The sequence below is a fragment of the Leopardus geoffroyi genome, chromosome D3 (genome assembly GCF_018350155.1).
Source record: "Leopardus geoffroyi isolate Oge1 chromosome D3, O.geoffroyi_Oge1_pat1.0, whole genome shotgun sequence".
Classification (NCBI taxonomy): domain Eukaryota; kingdom Metazoa; phylum Chordata; class Mammalia; order Carnivora; family Felidae; genus Leopardus; species Leopardus geoffroyi.
The window spans coordinates 44,953,453-44,968,040 of record NC_059339.1 but is presented as its reverse complement, the minus strand read 5'-3'; the positions used below and the strand labels follow the sequence as shown (position 1 = coordinate 44,968,040).

Sequence of the window (14,588 nt, the reverse complement as noted above, 5' to 3'; positions counted from 1 at the left end):
TGGAGTGGCCGCTGCCAGAGGCTGAGGGGAGAGGGAAATGAGAAGTTGCTGTTCAATGGGTATAAAGTTTCAGTTATGCAAAATGAATAAATTCTAGAGACTTGCTGTACAACCTTGCACCTATAGATAATACTATATTGTACACCTTAAAACCTTTTAAATGTGTAAATCCCACATTAATTGTTACTACCAAAATTAAATTAAAGTATAAACTAATTTGTAGTACAAAAATCTCTGTGGATATTTGAGAACACTAGAAAGTTGCAGGGGAGGGCATCAAATGGCTAAATAAAGAAATGAATGATCTTTAATCTTTATATTTGTTACACAAGCCTCATTATTTATCCTATTGTTGCCTAATTATGATTGATCATGTTATAAACATTTATGTGTCTTATTACTTAAATATTATTGTTTATTAAATACACTTTAAAAATTTTTCCTTTGTGGGTTTTTTTTTTTTTTTTTTTTTTTTTTTTTTTGGTTTTTTATTGAAGACCGTATAGGGCAGTGGTGGAGTTTGGCTAGACAATTACTTTCTCTGTCCTCTGCTTCCTCATCCATGGCAAATAATGGTGTCTACTATAGGTCTAAGCATTCAATTAAATCCTAATTATAAGAGATTTAGCCAGTATTTGATACTTAACAATGAATAAGTATTATTCTCTTTATACAATGAAGTTCAGCACAAGTCAAAGAAGGAAGCCTGCTATATAAAAGAAAATCAGTATTAGGAGTTTCAAACCATCTTAATCGAACAGGCCCAAAGTCAGAATACTTCAAAGACAAGCTTATCTATGTCATCCTGTAGTTTCTAGAAACACAGATGAAAATTCTCCAAGAAGAAACAATACCCAACGTGAACAAATAAATATCAGGCAGTAAGGGACAATAAAAGTTATTTGTCCTCAGGATTTGTATCCGCTGTAAATAGAGAGGTACTTCATGCTCAGTGCATATTGTGGGACAGAACATTCTCCATTACACCCCACTAAGCCTCCAGAGACTTTGGAAGACAATGTTGATGTTAATGATTTTCTTCTCTGTACTACTTGTGGTACCTGTGAAAAATGGGATTTTTGTGTAATGCTGCAATGAAAAAATACAGAGGTAGAGTCAATGCAGTATTTTTTTTTAAGTGTATTGATTTATTTTGAGAGAGACAGACACAGTGTGAGTGGGAGAGGGGCAGAGAAGGAGAGGGAGACAGAGAATCCCAGCAGGCTCAAACTCATGAAAGTGTGAGACCATGACCTGAGCTGAAACCAAGAGTTGGATGCTTAACCAACTGAGCCACCCAGGTGTCTCAGCAATACGGTATTTTATGTGAGGATGCAATTCGCAGCACTAGTCTTTGTAGTAATTGGACGTGAGCTGAACAGACACAAAAACAATGTTTTCCTATTTGAATCACTTGGGTCTTATTGGATAGCACAAAATGCAAAATAAAAGATGTCTTTATTTTTGATATATTTTGTGCTTATTAACAACTAAAAATTATTTCCTCTTATTGCTGAGTTCAGTCCTGTTCTAATGTTTCAAAATGTATATAAGTCAACTTTTTAATAATTTCTTATAAAAATATGTATTTGTAAATGCACCAATATGTGCATGTATATGTACTGAATTTTCAAAATGAGCTAGCATACTTAGGGAATTAAGAAAAGGCAAGCTTATTCTTTCTCACCACAGGCCTTTCAGAGCTGTTCTTTCAATTGTTCTTCCTCCTCCTTGCTTAAATCACAACCTTGTCCATAGCTTATCTGGTCTTTTTCAGATAATGAAAGTTCAGTCCAGTATCATAATTGCCTATCTCCAGTTTGTCATCTGAGGAAAAATGTCTCCCCTTTTTCTGTAGCTTGGAATCTTGCTGTGGGAGCAGGGAGCGGGAGTGGGAGCTTTGGCTGACTTCTTTTCCCATATCTGGCATTACCACCTCATCTACTTGCAAGCTGCTATTTCAACCCTTCTCAGGTTGGGCATGGGCTGGGAGTTTGGAGGAAGATAGAACAAGGAAGGACAACTAAGGGACAGAAGGGTCTTGCTTGGCTGGTGCAGTTGGAACCTGGAGTAGATGCCCTCTCCATATGGTAGACTCCTTTGATGACACACTGATTCTTGATGTCCTTCTGTGAGTTCTTCAGGCTCCCTCTTCTGCAACTCACCATGACTGTTGTTAGGATCTCTCATCAACAGCTCCCTTCCTCCAACTGCTAATGACCAGTACGATGATTTCCTTTGGAATCACACTGGCCAGAGTCCCTTTCAAGATGATACAATCCAGCTCCATTCCATTTGGCCCATGGGAATCCACACATTCTTTGCCTTGCTCAGCTCAGGAAGTTAGACTATTTCCAACACAACAGCTTCCCTTGGCTTCACTATCTTGGGCCTCCTGACTAGTCACAGCCTCTTCCCTTTAAACTGTTCAGGCATCAATCAGACACCAGCTCCAGTCTCTCTAGCCAGGGGACCCATGTCAAAGTTTTCAAATGAGTCTCTTGAAGCCCTATTTCTTGACTTGAGGACCCTCCTCTCCTCCTCCACAGGAGAAATACATGGCCTACTAACGATTCCAAAAAAATAGTCAACACAGGCACCTTCAATTACAATGACTCATTTGTCTTCTCTTTTATAGCCTAGAGGTAATGACAGGCTAATGCTGGCAGATGATTTCACAATTTCTTAGCCTTTGCCTGCATAGACAGTCTAGCATCTTCCTAGGGATGCGGGATATGGAGATATTAAACAACAATTGTATTTGTTCTCAAATTTTGAGACCTCAACTGAAACTCCGAGTCAACAAGAAAAGTCCCATTTTAACATAGTGTTGTATATATGTCATGGGCTCCTACTGGTAGTGCTTCAGTATATTATGGTTTAAATCATGTTCCTTGACAAAATAAATTTGGAAAGCACTGCTCCATTGTTTTGCTTTTAAGTATGATGTAAGCTCCTTGGCTTGAGATAACTTTTTAATCATGTTGAGGGAGTATTCTTTTTTTTTTCTGTTTTGTTTTGTTTTGCTTTGCTTTGTTTTAGAGAGAGAACACACTCAGGTAGGGGAAAGGGGTAGAGGTAGAGACAGAGACAGAGAAAGAGAGAGAGAGGGAGGGAGGGAGAATCCCAAGAAGGCTCTATGCTCAGTGTGGAGCCTGACACAGGGCTCAATCTCATGATCCTGGGATCATGACCGGAGCCAAAATCAAGAGTTGGAACTTCAGCCAACTGAACCACCCGGGCACCCTTAAGGGGTATTCTATACGCAATTTATTTAACTTTTTACCACAAATGAATATTGAATATTGTTAAATGCCTTTTGACATTTGTCAAGATGAACTTAAAGTTTCATTGTTGTGACCAATGTTATTTTTAGATTTCCTAATATGAAATCATTCAGTTTCCTAGAGAGTTATTCCTTCAATATGATGCTAGATTCGATTTGCCAGTACTTTAATTAAATGTTTTGTATCTATCCATAAGTGAGCTTAGTAAAAAAAAAAAAAAAAAATTGTGCCATCTTTGTCAGGTTCCAGTATATGCTAGTTTTTTTTTAATAGAAAATGCAAAGTATTCTATATTTCATTCAAGTTGTAGTCCTCTTTTTTAGAAAAAAAAAGCTATTGAAGTATATATATAGAAAAGTACATATATCAATTAATTTTCAAAAGTAACCATACTTGAGTAACCAGCACCCAAAATCTCCCCCTCACTTTTCCTTCTAGTACCTTAGCCTTAGAGTGTGAGAGTAACTCTCCTTTCCGTCTCAGGGTAACCACTATCCTAACTTTCAACAGCGTAGACTAATTTTATTTGTGTTTACACCTTATTTAAATGGATTCATACAAATGCACTCTTTTTTATTAGTCTTCTTTCACTCACTATTATGTTTGTGCAATCTAGCCATATTATCGTGTGTGGTTATATACCGTTCATTCTCATTGAAATATAGCATTTCATTGTATGTATATACCAAAGCTTGCTTATCCATTCTGCTGTTGATGAGCATTTGGGTTATTTTCAGTTTGAAACTTGTAAATACTGCTTCTGCAAACAGTCTAGGGCTCATTGATTTTTGAATATATGCACTTATTCCTGTTGGGTATATATTTAGGAGAGCAATTGCTGTGTCATAGGGAATCATGTAGGTTGTTTGCCATTTTCTTATTGTTTTATAAGAGTTCCTTATATATTCAGAATGCAAACTAAAAGAATGAAAAAAGATATAGCACGCAAACAGAAAGTATAAGAAAGGTTGGAGTGACTATTCTAATACCAGGCAAAATAGACTTTAAAACAAAAATTGTTATTAGGGATGAAGAATGTTTTATAACAGAAATGTCAATTCATCAGGAAAGTATAACAACTATAAGTATATATGCACATAACAACAGAGACCCAAAATGCATGAAGCAAAAGCTGACAGAATTGAAAAGAGAAATAGACAATTCAAAAGTAATAGTTGAAGACATCTATACCTAATTTTCAATAATAGATAGAACAACTAGGAAGAAGATCAACAAGGACTTTCACATAGGTGTAAACCTTCATGACCTGAGGTTAGGTAGAGCTTTCTTATACATGACCCCAAAAACACAAGTGACAAAAGGAAAACTAGGTAAATTCGATTTTACAAAAATTTAAAATTTTGTGCCTCCGTGAAATCCATTGAGAAAGTGAAAAGACAACCCATAAAACAGGAAAACGTATTTGAAAATCATATGTCTGATAAGGGACTTGTATCTAGAATACAAAAAGGACCCTTACAACTCAATTATAAGAAAAATGACCCAATTTTTAAATGGGCATACTGGATATGAATAGACATTTCTTCAAGGAAGATATACAATGACCAATAAGCACATGAATAGATGATCAACATTAATAGTGCAGATATTAGGGAGACACAAATCAAAACCACAATGAGATAACACTTCATTCCCATAGGGATGGCTGTAATCAAAAAGACAGATAATAACAAGTGTTGAAAAGGACAGAGAAATTGAAACCCTTATGTACTGCAGATGGTGATGAAAAATGGTGCGGTAACTTTGGAAAGCATTCTGGAAATTCCTCAAAATAGTAAACATAGAATTACCATATGACCCGGGAATTCTACTTTTAGCAATATATCCAAGACAAATGAAACTGTACGTAAGGACAAAAACTTGTATGCAAATGTTCATAGCAACAAAACATGGAAAGTATATAAATATCTACTGATTTGTGAATAGATAAGTAGAGTGTGGTATATCCACATCCACTGTAAAAAAAAAGGAATAAAAAATTTAACAAGGAATAAAATGAAAAGGAATGAAGCACTGATACATGCTACGACATGGATGAACCTTGGAAACATTATGCCCAGTGAAAAAAGCCGCTCACAAAGAACACATATTGTATGATTCTATTTGTAGAAAATGTCCAGAACAGATAAACCACAGTCAGAAAGTAGATTTGTTTTTGCCTGGGGCTAGGAGATTTGGGAGGAGTGGGTTGAGGAGTGACTGCTCATCAGTACACAGTCTATCTTTATGGGTACTAAGGTATTTTGAAGTTGGCTGTGGTGATGGTTACAAAGCTCTCAGTACACTAAAAAACCATTGAATTGTACATTTTAAATGGATAAATTGGATGATATATGAATTATATCACAATCAAGCTATTAAAAAACAATTTCGATCTTGAACAATTCATGCTTACACTCTTTAAAGGATTATTGTTCTTTAATATCTCCCACAGTGCTCAAGATACACCGCTAAGTGGTCAATAAATGCAAGTCAACAGAGTAGAGACGTTAGTCAAATTAGACTGATTGAATGCTTTCAGATTTCTCCAGTAGACACAGGCTTAGACCATCCCACAGGAGTTTGATCTGATGAAGAACAGAACCCTTTTCTGGGTTAGATGAGAAAGGGAAGCACCCCAAACAATAAGACAAACCAAGCTACAAGCTGAGTCACTCCTATCTGCATGGCTGATAAGGACCATCTGATGCAATGAGGCCTTCCTCACCACAAAGTCACAATATTTATCTTAACACCAGTGAATATTGAGTGTGTGTATATCTCTATATACTGATAAAACATTGCTCTAATATGTACACGGGGTCTGAACAAGATCAATTCATCAGGGTAATCATGCAAGCCTATGTCTGAGAGAGGTTGTTTATATAGTGGGTTGATAGAGCACTATGATATAAGCCATAGAGAAGCCCTGTCCAATGCTCATAATGCATGATACATATTTCACAATATGAGCATTGTATAAATAATTAACAGCATTGGCTTGAGAAGGCATTGATATGAATCAGAGAGATTACATGCAAGAAGATCTGCTCAAATGCTCTGCTCTTACTGGGTAGGACAGAAATGCACCACTTGGCCGAGAATATCACACATTTTAGGGACATTCTTCACCAAGCAATGTCTCGTGTGATGACTGATTTCCCTACTCAATGACTGCTATTACTGCAGATACAATTTTGAAGTATTTTACTTGTATGTAAAAACAAAATGCCTGCTGTCTATTTGTGTGCAAGTCCACATGGAAGGAAATTGCCCTGTAAAATAGCATAACAAAATGCCACTGTTTGAACTGCCGGATGCCAGGATTTTTCTCAGAAATGTCCTATTTAGGAATAGAGTAATTGGCAAGATATTGACTAATCTATACGTAATTTATCTTTCAACCATGACTCAGTGCTTCCCCAAGCACCCTTGATGTCTACCTAGTGAAGAGCACTGTGCTGGTATTTAGCTCACGTCCCCAAGGAACTCTTCCTTTCCCTAATACATATGTATTAATTCCCATTAACCTCATTTAGAGGAAGGAGCAATGTGGGTATGAAGAGGCCAGATGGCAGTGAGTGTCTGTTACCGTATATGAGTAACTCTTCCCATTATCATTCAGCCTTTATTTACTCAATGAATTCACATTGTGAGTAACTCAGTTTTGAGGGCTGGTTCTTTTTCCTGCAGGGGTACTGGCAGTGACTTGAACTCCCTCATACTCTTTTCTAGAGCTGGAAGTTAACAATTGCTGTAAAAGATACTGTAAAAAAGTAACTCTGCAAATGAATGCAGGCATTTGCAGGCGGAAGGTGCATGGGATAAGCATTTGTGGAAGTGTGGTAGCTATTGGGTTTCCCTCCCAGAGAGACTAGGCCCATGAATCATGTCTGCTCCCTGTCAGTCGACACCCTAGACACTGGGCATTCCCCTGTCCCACCCACACCTACGTAGACCTTAGTGGAAACCACACAGGTATTTATAAATCTCTCTCTGAGGCCCTGTGATTCACTAGTGAAATGAACCCACTTGTCTCCTCAAGTCTCAACCTCTGAGGAGTGATGAAGAGGAGTCAACTGATGGTCAACGCCGAGGCTGACCCAGAGTGTTACAGGGCCTGCTGACCTCACCCCCTGAATTTCTTTAGGTACTCAAGAACCACAGTTTGAAGACACTAGCATTTATAGTGGCAATATAGGTCTTCTGTTTGAGACAGTATCAGAAGGGCTCTGTCCAAAATTTGAAAGAGCGTCCATTCTCTGAGTGGTTTGTTCATCAGTAAAATCACTGTGCTCTGCTTCTGTGAAAAGCTTTATCTTAGCCCTGTGAAAAGGGGGAAAAAGCCTTAGTTTTCATTGAAACAATGTGGCAAAAAAACTTTAAAGTATATTTTTAAACAGTGGTAAGAAGTCAAGAAGAAGGGAGCAGTCATTGGGTCAACGGTGCTGGCAGCTGGAAAGGATGAGGGTGGAAAAGCATGAAGGTTGTGTGAGTGATTTCTCCAACCCATCAGGTGAGAGAATGAGGGCGAAGCCCTGAGCAGTGGCTTGATGGGTCCGTCTCGGGTTGGGGGTTTTCCAAGCCAGGACAATGGAGAAAGAGAAGGAAAAGAGATTTGAAGGTGAGCGTGTTCACAGAATGAATAAGTTCATAGGGTGATTTGTAAGGTCCACACTTTGTATCAAGCTTCTCTTTTATCTTCCAACATGATGAACCTTCAATCATTTCTACAATAACCTTTAGATCCCCCCCCAAAACTATAAATCCATATATATGTGTGTGTGTTGGGTTTATAACTACATGTTCAAAGGCCCACAATATATTCCAGATTTTAAAACTAAACAAAGGCACTTGAAGAAGTCAAGCCAGAATCACTGCATTTGCATAAAGAGTCCCCACTTGCTTGATGAATTATCATAAATTATTCAACAGCTTTTATCTATGTGTTTGTTCTCCAGTTAACAAGAGTGTAGTGTCTCAGCTATTTAACCAATCTTAGACAATTTTGATGACAATATAATGTTACTTTTCCATTGCTTTGGATAGTTAAAGTAAGATATGAAATGACTTTAATACATTTTTTTAGTTACTTTGTAGTCTTTGCGGTTCCTATAGGGCAAAATGTTACAAAGAGAATCCTGGTATAACGCACAGGCTTATAGAATCTCACTCTTAGAACCAACTCGGAAATCCAGTTAGTGTCCCTCCTGGTGCAGGAACAGTCCATGCAGGATCCCCGACCCACAGTCCCCAGGTTCTTCCAGCCAGTTCTAGCAACTACTGTAGGGGCCCTACTCCATCTTTTAGCTGCTCTGCTGACAATGCCCAGGGAGGAGACAAGCCTCCAGGATGAAGAACAGTAGTATCCCTAAACCTAGTGTCTCTATGACAGGTCACTTCAGGAAGCAACTGCATCTAAATTATTAACTAAAGTTGTCACATCATTTTCTCTGCTCTCAGCTGCCCTCTAAAAATTTTCTTCATCTGAAGCTTATTCCAGAAAGAAAGAGAATGCAGGAGGAGCTTTCTTGCTGACTCTATCAGACCATGGATAGGATGTGTGCTCTGGGGGCTGATGTCGACAGGGACACCAGATTCTCCCTCGTTTGTTCTTTATCTTTACTTACTGCACGTTTTGCTGCCATGGACTTTTTTATTATTCTAAATTGTGGGTGAGATAATAGTTGGTTTCTCAAAGTGCAAAGGCTAAACCTACTGATAAACTTCAGCTGCTACCAGGGGACAAACGCCACCCAAACTGCCAAAACAATCATGACCTCACTTCCTGCATGGCGCACTGAAGGCTTCACCAGAAACTCAGAAAACCCAGCAGGCGAGGCTCTGGCATGAGCCAAAGGCGGAGATCAATGAGTCATCTAAGCAGGGCTTTGGCCAGGCCAGTACTTTTAAAGAAAGCAATACATGGAAAGAGTTCTTTTGCTCCATTGCCCCTATCACCACTTCTACCCCGGAGACTATGCTATCATCAAGCCTTTGCTCGTACCAGTAAAATTCACTTGTGGGCTTTTTAAAAAGCCAGGGCCAAACACTGAACAACTGAGACAGTCATTTTCCTCCCCAGCTAACAGGTTTTTCAGGTGTGATGTGAAAACCTCCATTTGCAGTGTAGCTTGGCCAGAAAAGCATACATTTAATTTGCAATATTGATTAGAATTTTCTAAGGTGAATGTTGAAGGCTTCCTGAAAACATAGGCTTGGGAGCTTTTGAAGGTCTTGAAAGGAACAGTAACATCTGTGTGGTTCTTATAGTTCAGATGGCCCCAAGAAGATGAAACAGAGTTGCAGTGCCCAGTGGGGCCTTTACATGGCTTTAGGGAAGGGAAACTGTTAGTGTTTGAATGTCTACCATGTACTAAGCCCAAGATGGTCTTAAAGATACAAATACATGTGATCTGGACCACTATATGTAGTCATTCCAAAGGGTGCAGAAAGGGCTAAGTCTGAGGAATGCACAGGTGCTAAGGAAGCCCAGATGAGGGCACTGAGTCAACCCTGTATCTGGAAAAGGCAGTCAGTAAGGGCTTCTCGTGTCAGGTACTATAAGGGAGGCTTAGAGGACCAATAGGGATTAATGAATCAGGCTATGTTGAGGCCGAATGAAAGGCAAATAGGAATTGAAGTTAGAAAGCCTATGTTTGAGACTTGATTCTCCTTATTACCTATGTAACCTTAAGAGAGAAAAGAAATTCAAGTTTCTAAAACTTATTTTAGTTACATACTCATATAAGATGGAGATAATAATATCCGTGTTATATTGTTGTTAAAAGGATAGACTAGATCATTTACCCTTTTATTTCTGTTTCTATTTCAGACAGAAGGAGCAGTATGTGAAGAGTAATGGGGACCAAAGAGACTGTGAGAAGCTTTAGAACTGAAAGTGTCATAATCCCTCTACATAATCCCTCTACAACAGAAAACAATTCTGTTTTCCTTCTTGTTTTACCCAGAATAAGGAGACAAAGAGAGACAAGGCCATGGCAAAAGCAGAGGCTGCAGAAGTAAGTAGAAATCACCATCCATGGGGTTTGGCTGGTTTGGAAAAAAAGTAAGACAGGACAGAGTTTACACATGCAGAGAAGAAAGATAGGCTGAAGTCCTGGTGGTCTTACTGAGGCAGAAGAATGTGTGGCGTGAGTAGCTACAGTGAGGGTGCTGGCAGGACACAGGAGGGGTACATTCCCTGTTCAAACGTGAGAGTTCTTATACGGAAAGTTCTGAGGAAGACAAGGAACAAGCACAGCCAAGAAGGCACATGGCTGACATGGAGTCCACCCAAAGGTCACCGGACAAAGAGGTCAAGAACGTGATTGGCCGAAGTGTGAGGTCAGTCTGTGAGTTGAACTTGAAATTCTTCAAGAAGATGATGGGATTCACAGTGGAGAAGGTATATGCCAAAGTCCTCGTGAACCTCTTTCTGAATTTGTGACATGGATGAAAGGTATCACTATCTACTCAGTTATTCAAGCTGGGAACCTGGGCTTTATCTTCAAATCCTCTCTCTCCTTCACCTCTCCATCCAGCCAAGGAGCCCACTCACAGAGGCTATTTGTACAACAGCTGCAGACCTCTAGCAGAGGGAGAAGTCTTGCAGAGTGCTGGTTATAAGGTTGTTCCATGCAACCAGGCAGACCTGGTGGAATCTTGGCCCTTCCTTTTCTAGCTGTATCAATGTGGGCAAGTGACCTACACACCATGCTTCATTTTCCTTGTGTGTGAGAGAAGATAATAATAGAATCTGCCTCAGAATTACAGTGAATTATGAGGCCATACACACATAACGCAGTGTCTAGTACACAGTAAGTGCTCAGTAAATGCTAGTTGTTGGTGTGGTAGTGTTAGTGGAGCTTTAGTATGTTATAGCAAATATGGAAAAGCCCAGAATTCTTCTTTTTTTTTTAATAGAAGAGAAAGAATGCCTATGTTGGGTAAAAATGGAAATGCATTGGGAATGCAGTAAAGGATACAATATAGAGAATGGTGGGGATTGAAGACTGAATAGACAGAGGGAACCTTAGAGAATTCACTGAAGGTAGAGACTGATGTTGGTCGACACAAGAAACCAGATAGGTGAGAAACAGAAAGTGGCCAGCAGTGACAGCAGGATTGAATTCTTGTACCTTCTAGGGGAGGGTTTAGGAACAGAGAGGCCTAGCAGACCACCACTACTATCCAGCTGGAGCAAGCAGAGTAGCCAGAGGGGAGGTGGCACCAAGATGGTTTTCCAGGCAGCCTCCAAGACCAGCTAAATTTGAGGAATCCTGGAAAACCTGGAACACTAAGCATCAATGTCGGCACCCAGGAAGCACTGTGGTTGCCTGTGAGATGTATGAGCCCTGCAGACTGAGGTCCCAGGAAGCACTGCAAGCACTCTGTTGCTGTTTGACGTCCCAAATTTCAGCTCTATATCATAGATTTCCTTCATACTAACATTTCTGAAACTGGAATGTGTCTTGTTGTGATTGTTTTCCCCCAAAGGCTATGTATTAAATCCCTAGAGCCACCGCCAATGGCATCTTAGAGTCACGCAAACACAAAATATGTCATAATAGTATGAGTTAAGCGAAATGTGTTAAACTTCTTCGATAACTCTCTAGTATTTGATCTTTAAGTCACATACTCTGAGGAATGCTGGGAAAAACAAATATTCTGACCAGCCATACCCAATGCTGTTAATTACCTAGGGAATTCATGTTCAAATCAATTGGTTGGGGGATTATGCTCGGTCAGGAAATTGACTCAATGGAGGTGATAATAGCTGAGAACCCCCACTGCCTGGCCAGCTAGAGTGGATGTCTTCCTACTCCCAGCCCAGGGCTGCCTTTCCAGTAAGTCCTTCTAGATATCTGCAAGTTTAATGCACAAAAGCTTTCCCCATTCATCCTGAAGCCTTGACAAATGTGCCTTTCTTACTGGGGCTTCCAAAAGAAAAGGTTAAATGAAATCTGAATGGAATACAAATAGTTCTTCCTTTCAGGGATTTTATTCTCTGAGAGCTCATGCCAGAAAACAAACTTCCTTCATGATCACCAGGGAGCCCCCATTGGTGTTTGGTGTTCTAATGGCCGGAGACATCCCCCAGGTTCCCTCTATCAATTCATATGATGGTATATATATTTAATCAGTTTCCACCGTGTTCCTGGAAAGACATTTAGCTGGCTGCCAACAGACTCCTCCTCCTGCTCCTGTACATCCATGAAGTCAGTTGGCTGAGCCCTTGATGCAGCTACAGGGGCTCAGTAATCCTCTTCCTGAATTCTCTCCCGGGCAAGCCAAGCTTCCCATCATGCATGAGCTCATTGTTCTGCCTCTCAAAACTCACCTACATGAAATCACCCTTCTCATGTATAGGCCAACTCAGCCAAATAGATATACATTTTTTAATTCACAGAGGCTAGCATCATTCAAGAAAAAGAAGACCCTGGGTAGAAATGAAATAAAACACAATGAATCATGGCTGGCTCTGTAAATGGCATTATGGTGCAGCAGAGAGAAGCAGCTCCTACAGAGAAGGAAAATCAATATTCATTAATGATTTTGAGTGTACTATTGGCCTCGGGTTAATTATTTATTCGCATGAAGGTTTAGATTTATCTCACGGATATGCCATATTATTTGAAAGGGTTTTAGTGCCTTTGACCTATGCTCAACGAATCTTCTTGACCCATATTTCATTTCACATGCAAAAGCAGTAGGCAGTATATTGGTCATTTTTCTCCAATTTATTCATTAATCCCATCAACTAATAATTAAAGAGGTTTACTATGTACTACATGCTATTCAAGGTTCTAGGAATAAAACTATGAACAAAATAGTCTCTACTTTTGTGGAACTTAACATTCTAACAGTGGGAGCGACAGCTAATAAAAATGAATGTGAACCCTTGACATCATGTAATGAAATGCCACCTTCCCTCTGAGCCATATCTCCCAGAAACCCACAGCCCCAGTCTAATCATGAGAAAAACACCAGACAAATTCCACTAGAGGGGCATCCTACAGATACTTGACCAGTTCTCCTCAAAACTGTCAAGGTCATCAAAAATGGAGTCTGAGAAACTGTTACAGCCAAGAGAAGCCTAAGGACACATGATAGCTAAATGTAATGTGAAATCCTGGACGGGGTCCTAGAAGATAAAGGACATGAGGCAAAATCTAAGGAGATTTGCCTCTTTTTTTTTTTTTAAAGTAATCTCTACACCCAACATTGGGCTCGAAATCATAACTCCAAGATCAAGAGTCACATGCACTATCAACCAAGACAGCCAGCCACCCCAAAAACTAAAGAAATTTATATCAACTATGGACTTCATATTACCAAAAAATGAGGAAAATTAAAAGGAGGAATGTCGAAGAGCAGTAGGGTCAGGGAGGCTTCTCTGAGGAGGGAACAGTCCAAGTGTGACCCGAACAATGAGAAGGCACCCATCCACAAAGTGGGAAAGCTCATCTGAGGAATGGGAGCAAGTGAAAAAAAAAGGCCCTGAAGTAGGAATCAGCTGGTGTGTTCAAGAAACACATAGAGGGCTTGCATGGCCCGAACCTAGCAAGCAAATGGAGCAAGATGACATTTGAGAGGTAGACAGACCATGAATGGTCTTCTAGGTCAAGCTAAGGATCTGAAACTTGCTCAGAGTTATTGGGAGAGTTTTAAGCAGGGAAATGGCATGATCTGATTTATCTTTGAAAAACATCCCTCCAGCTGCTGTGCTAAGAATAAAGCATATTAGTGCCAGGCAGGGGCTGGGCAGAGAAGGAAATGGGGAGTGACTGTTAATGAGGTATGGGATTTTTTTTTTGGGGGGGGGTGATATTAATGTTCTAGTATTAGATAGTTGTGATTGGTTGCACTACACTGGTACTATACTAAAACCCACTGAATTGTATACCTTAAAATTGTTAAAATGGTAAGTTTTATGTTATGGGAATTTTATCTCAATCTTGAAAATAATAGATTATAGGAATGGGGACAAGCATGGAAGCAGGTGGCTTGGCTATGAGGCTATTGCTGTAGTACAGGAGAGGGATGACGGTGTCCTGGACTAGAATGACAGCAGTGGAGCTGAGGACAAGTGTCTGGATTCTAACATGTTTTGGAAGATTGCCGTGAGGATTACTTAAAATTTTTTTCTTTATTTTAGAGACAGAGAGAGCACGCATAGGCATGAGGGAGAGTGAAAGAGGGAGTAAGAGAGAGAATCCCAAGCAGGCTCCACATTCCGCGTGGAGCCCCATGTGGAGCTCGATTCCATGACCCTGGGATTACGACCTGAACTGAAAC

The 14,588-nt window shown here is 39.8% G+C and overlaps 1 long non-coding RNA gene across 1 annotated transcript in view; it reads left to right on the top strand.

Annotated features, from left to right (window-relative positions):
* LOC123587724 overlaps positions 1-10,333 on the top strand; it is a 68,560-nt gene extending 58,227 nt beyond the window's left edge. Inside the window, exons 7-8 of the long non-coding RNA XR_006707483.1 lie at positions 10,123-10,166; positions 10,259-10,333. This is a non-coding gene — a long non-coding RNA (uncharacterized LOC123587724). The remainder of the gene's footprint in view (positions 1-10,122; positions 10,167-10,258) is intronic.
* Positions 10,334-14,588: the final 4,255 nt, after the last annotated feature.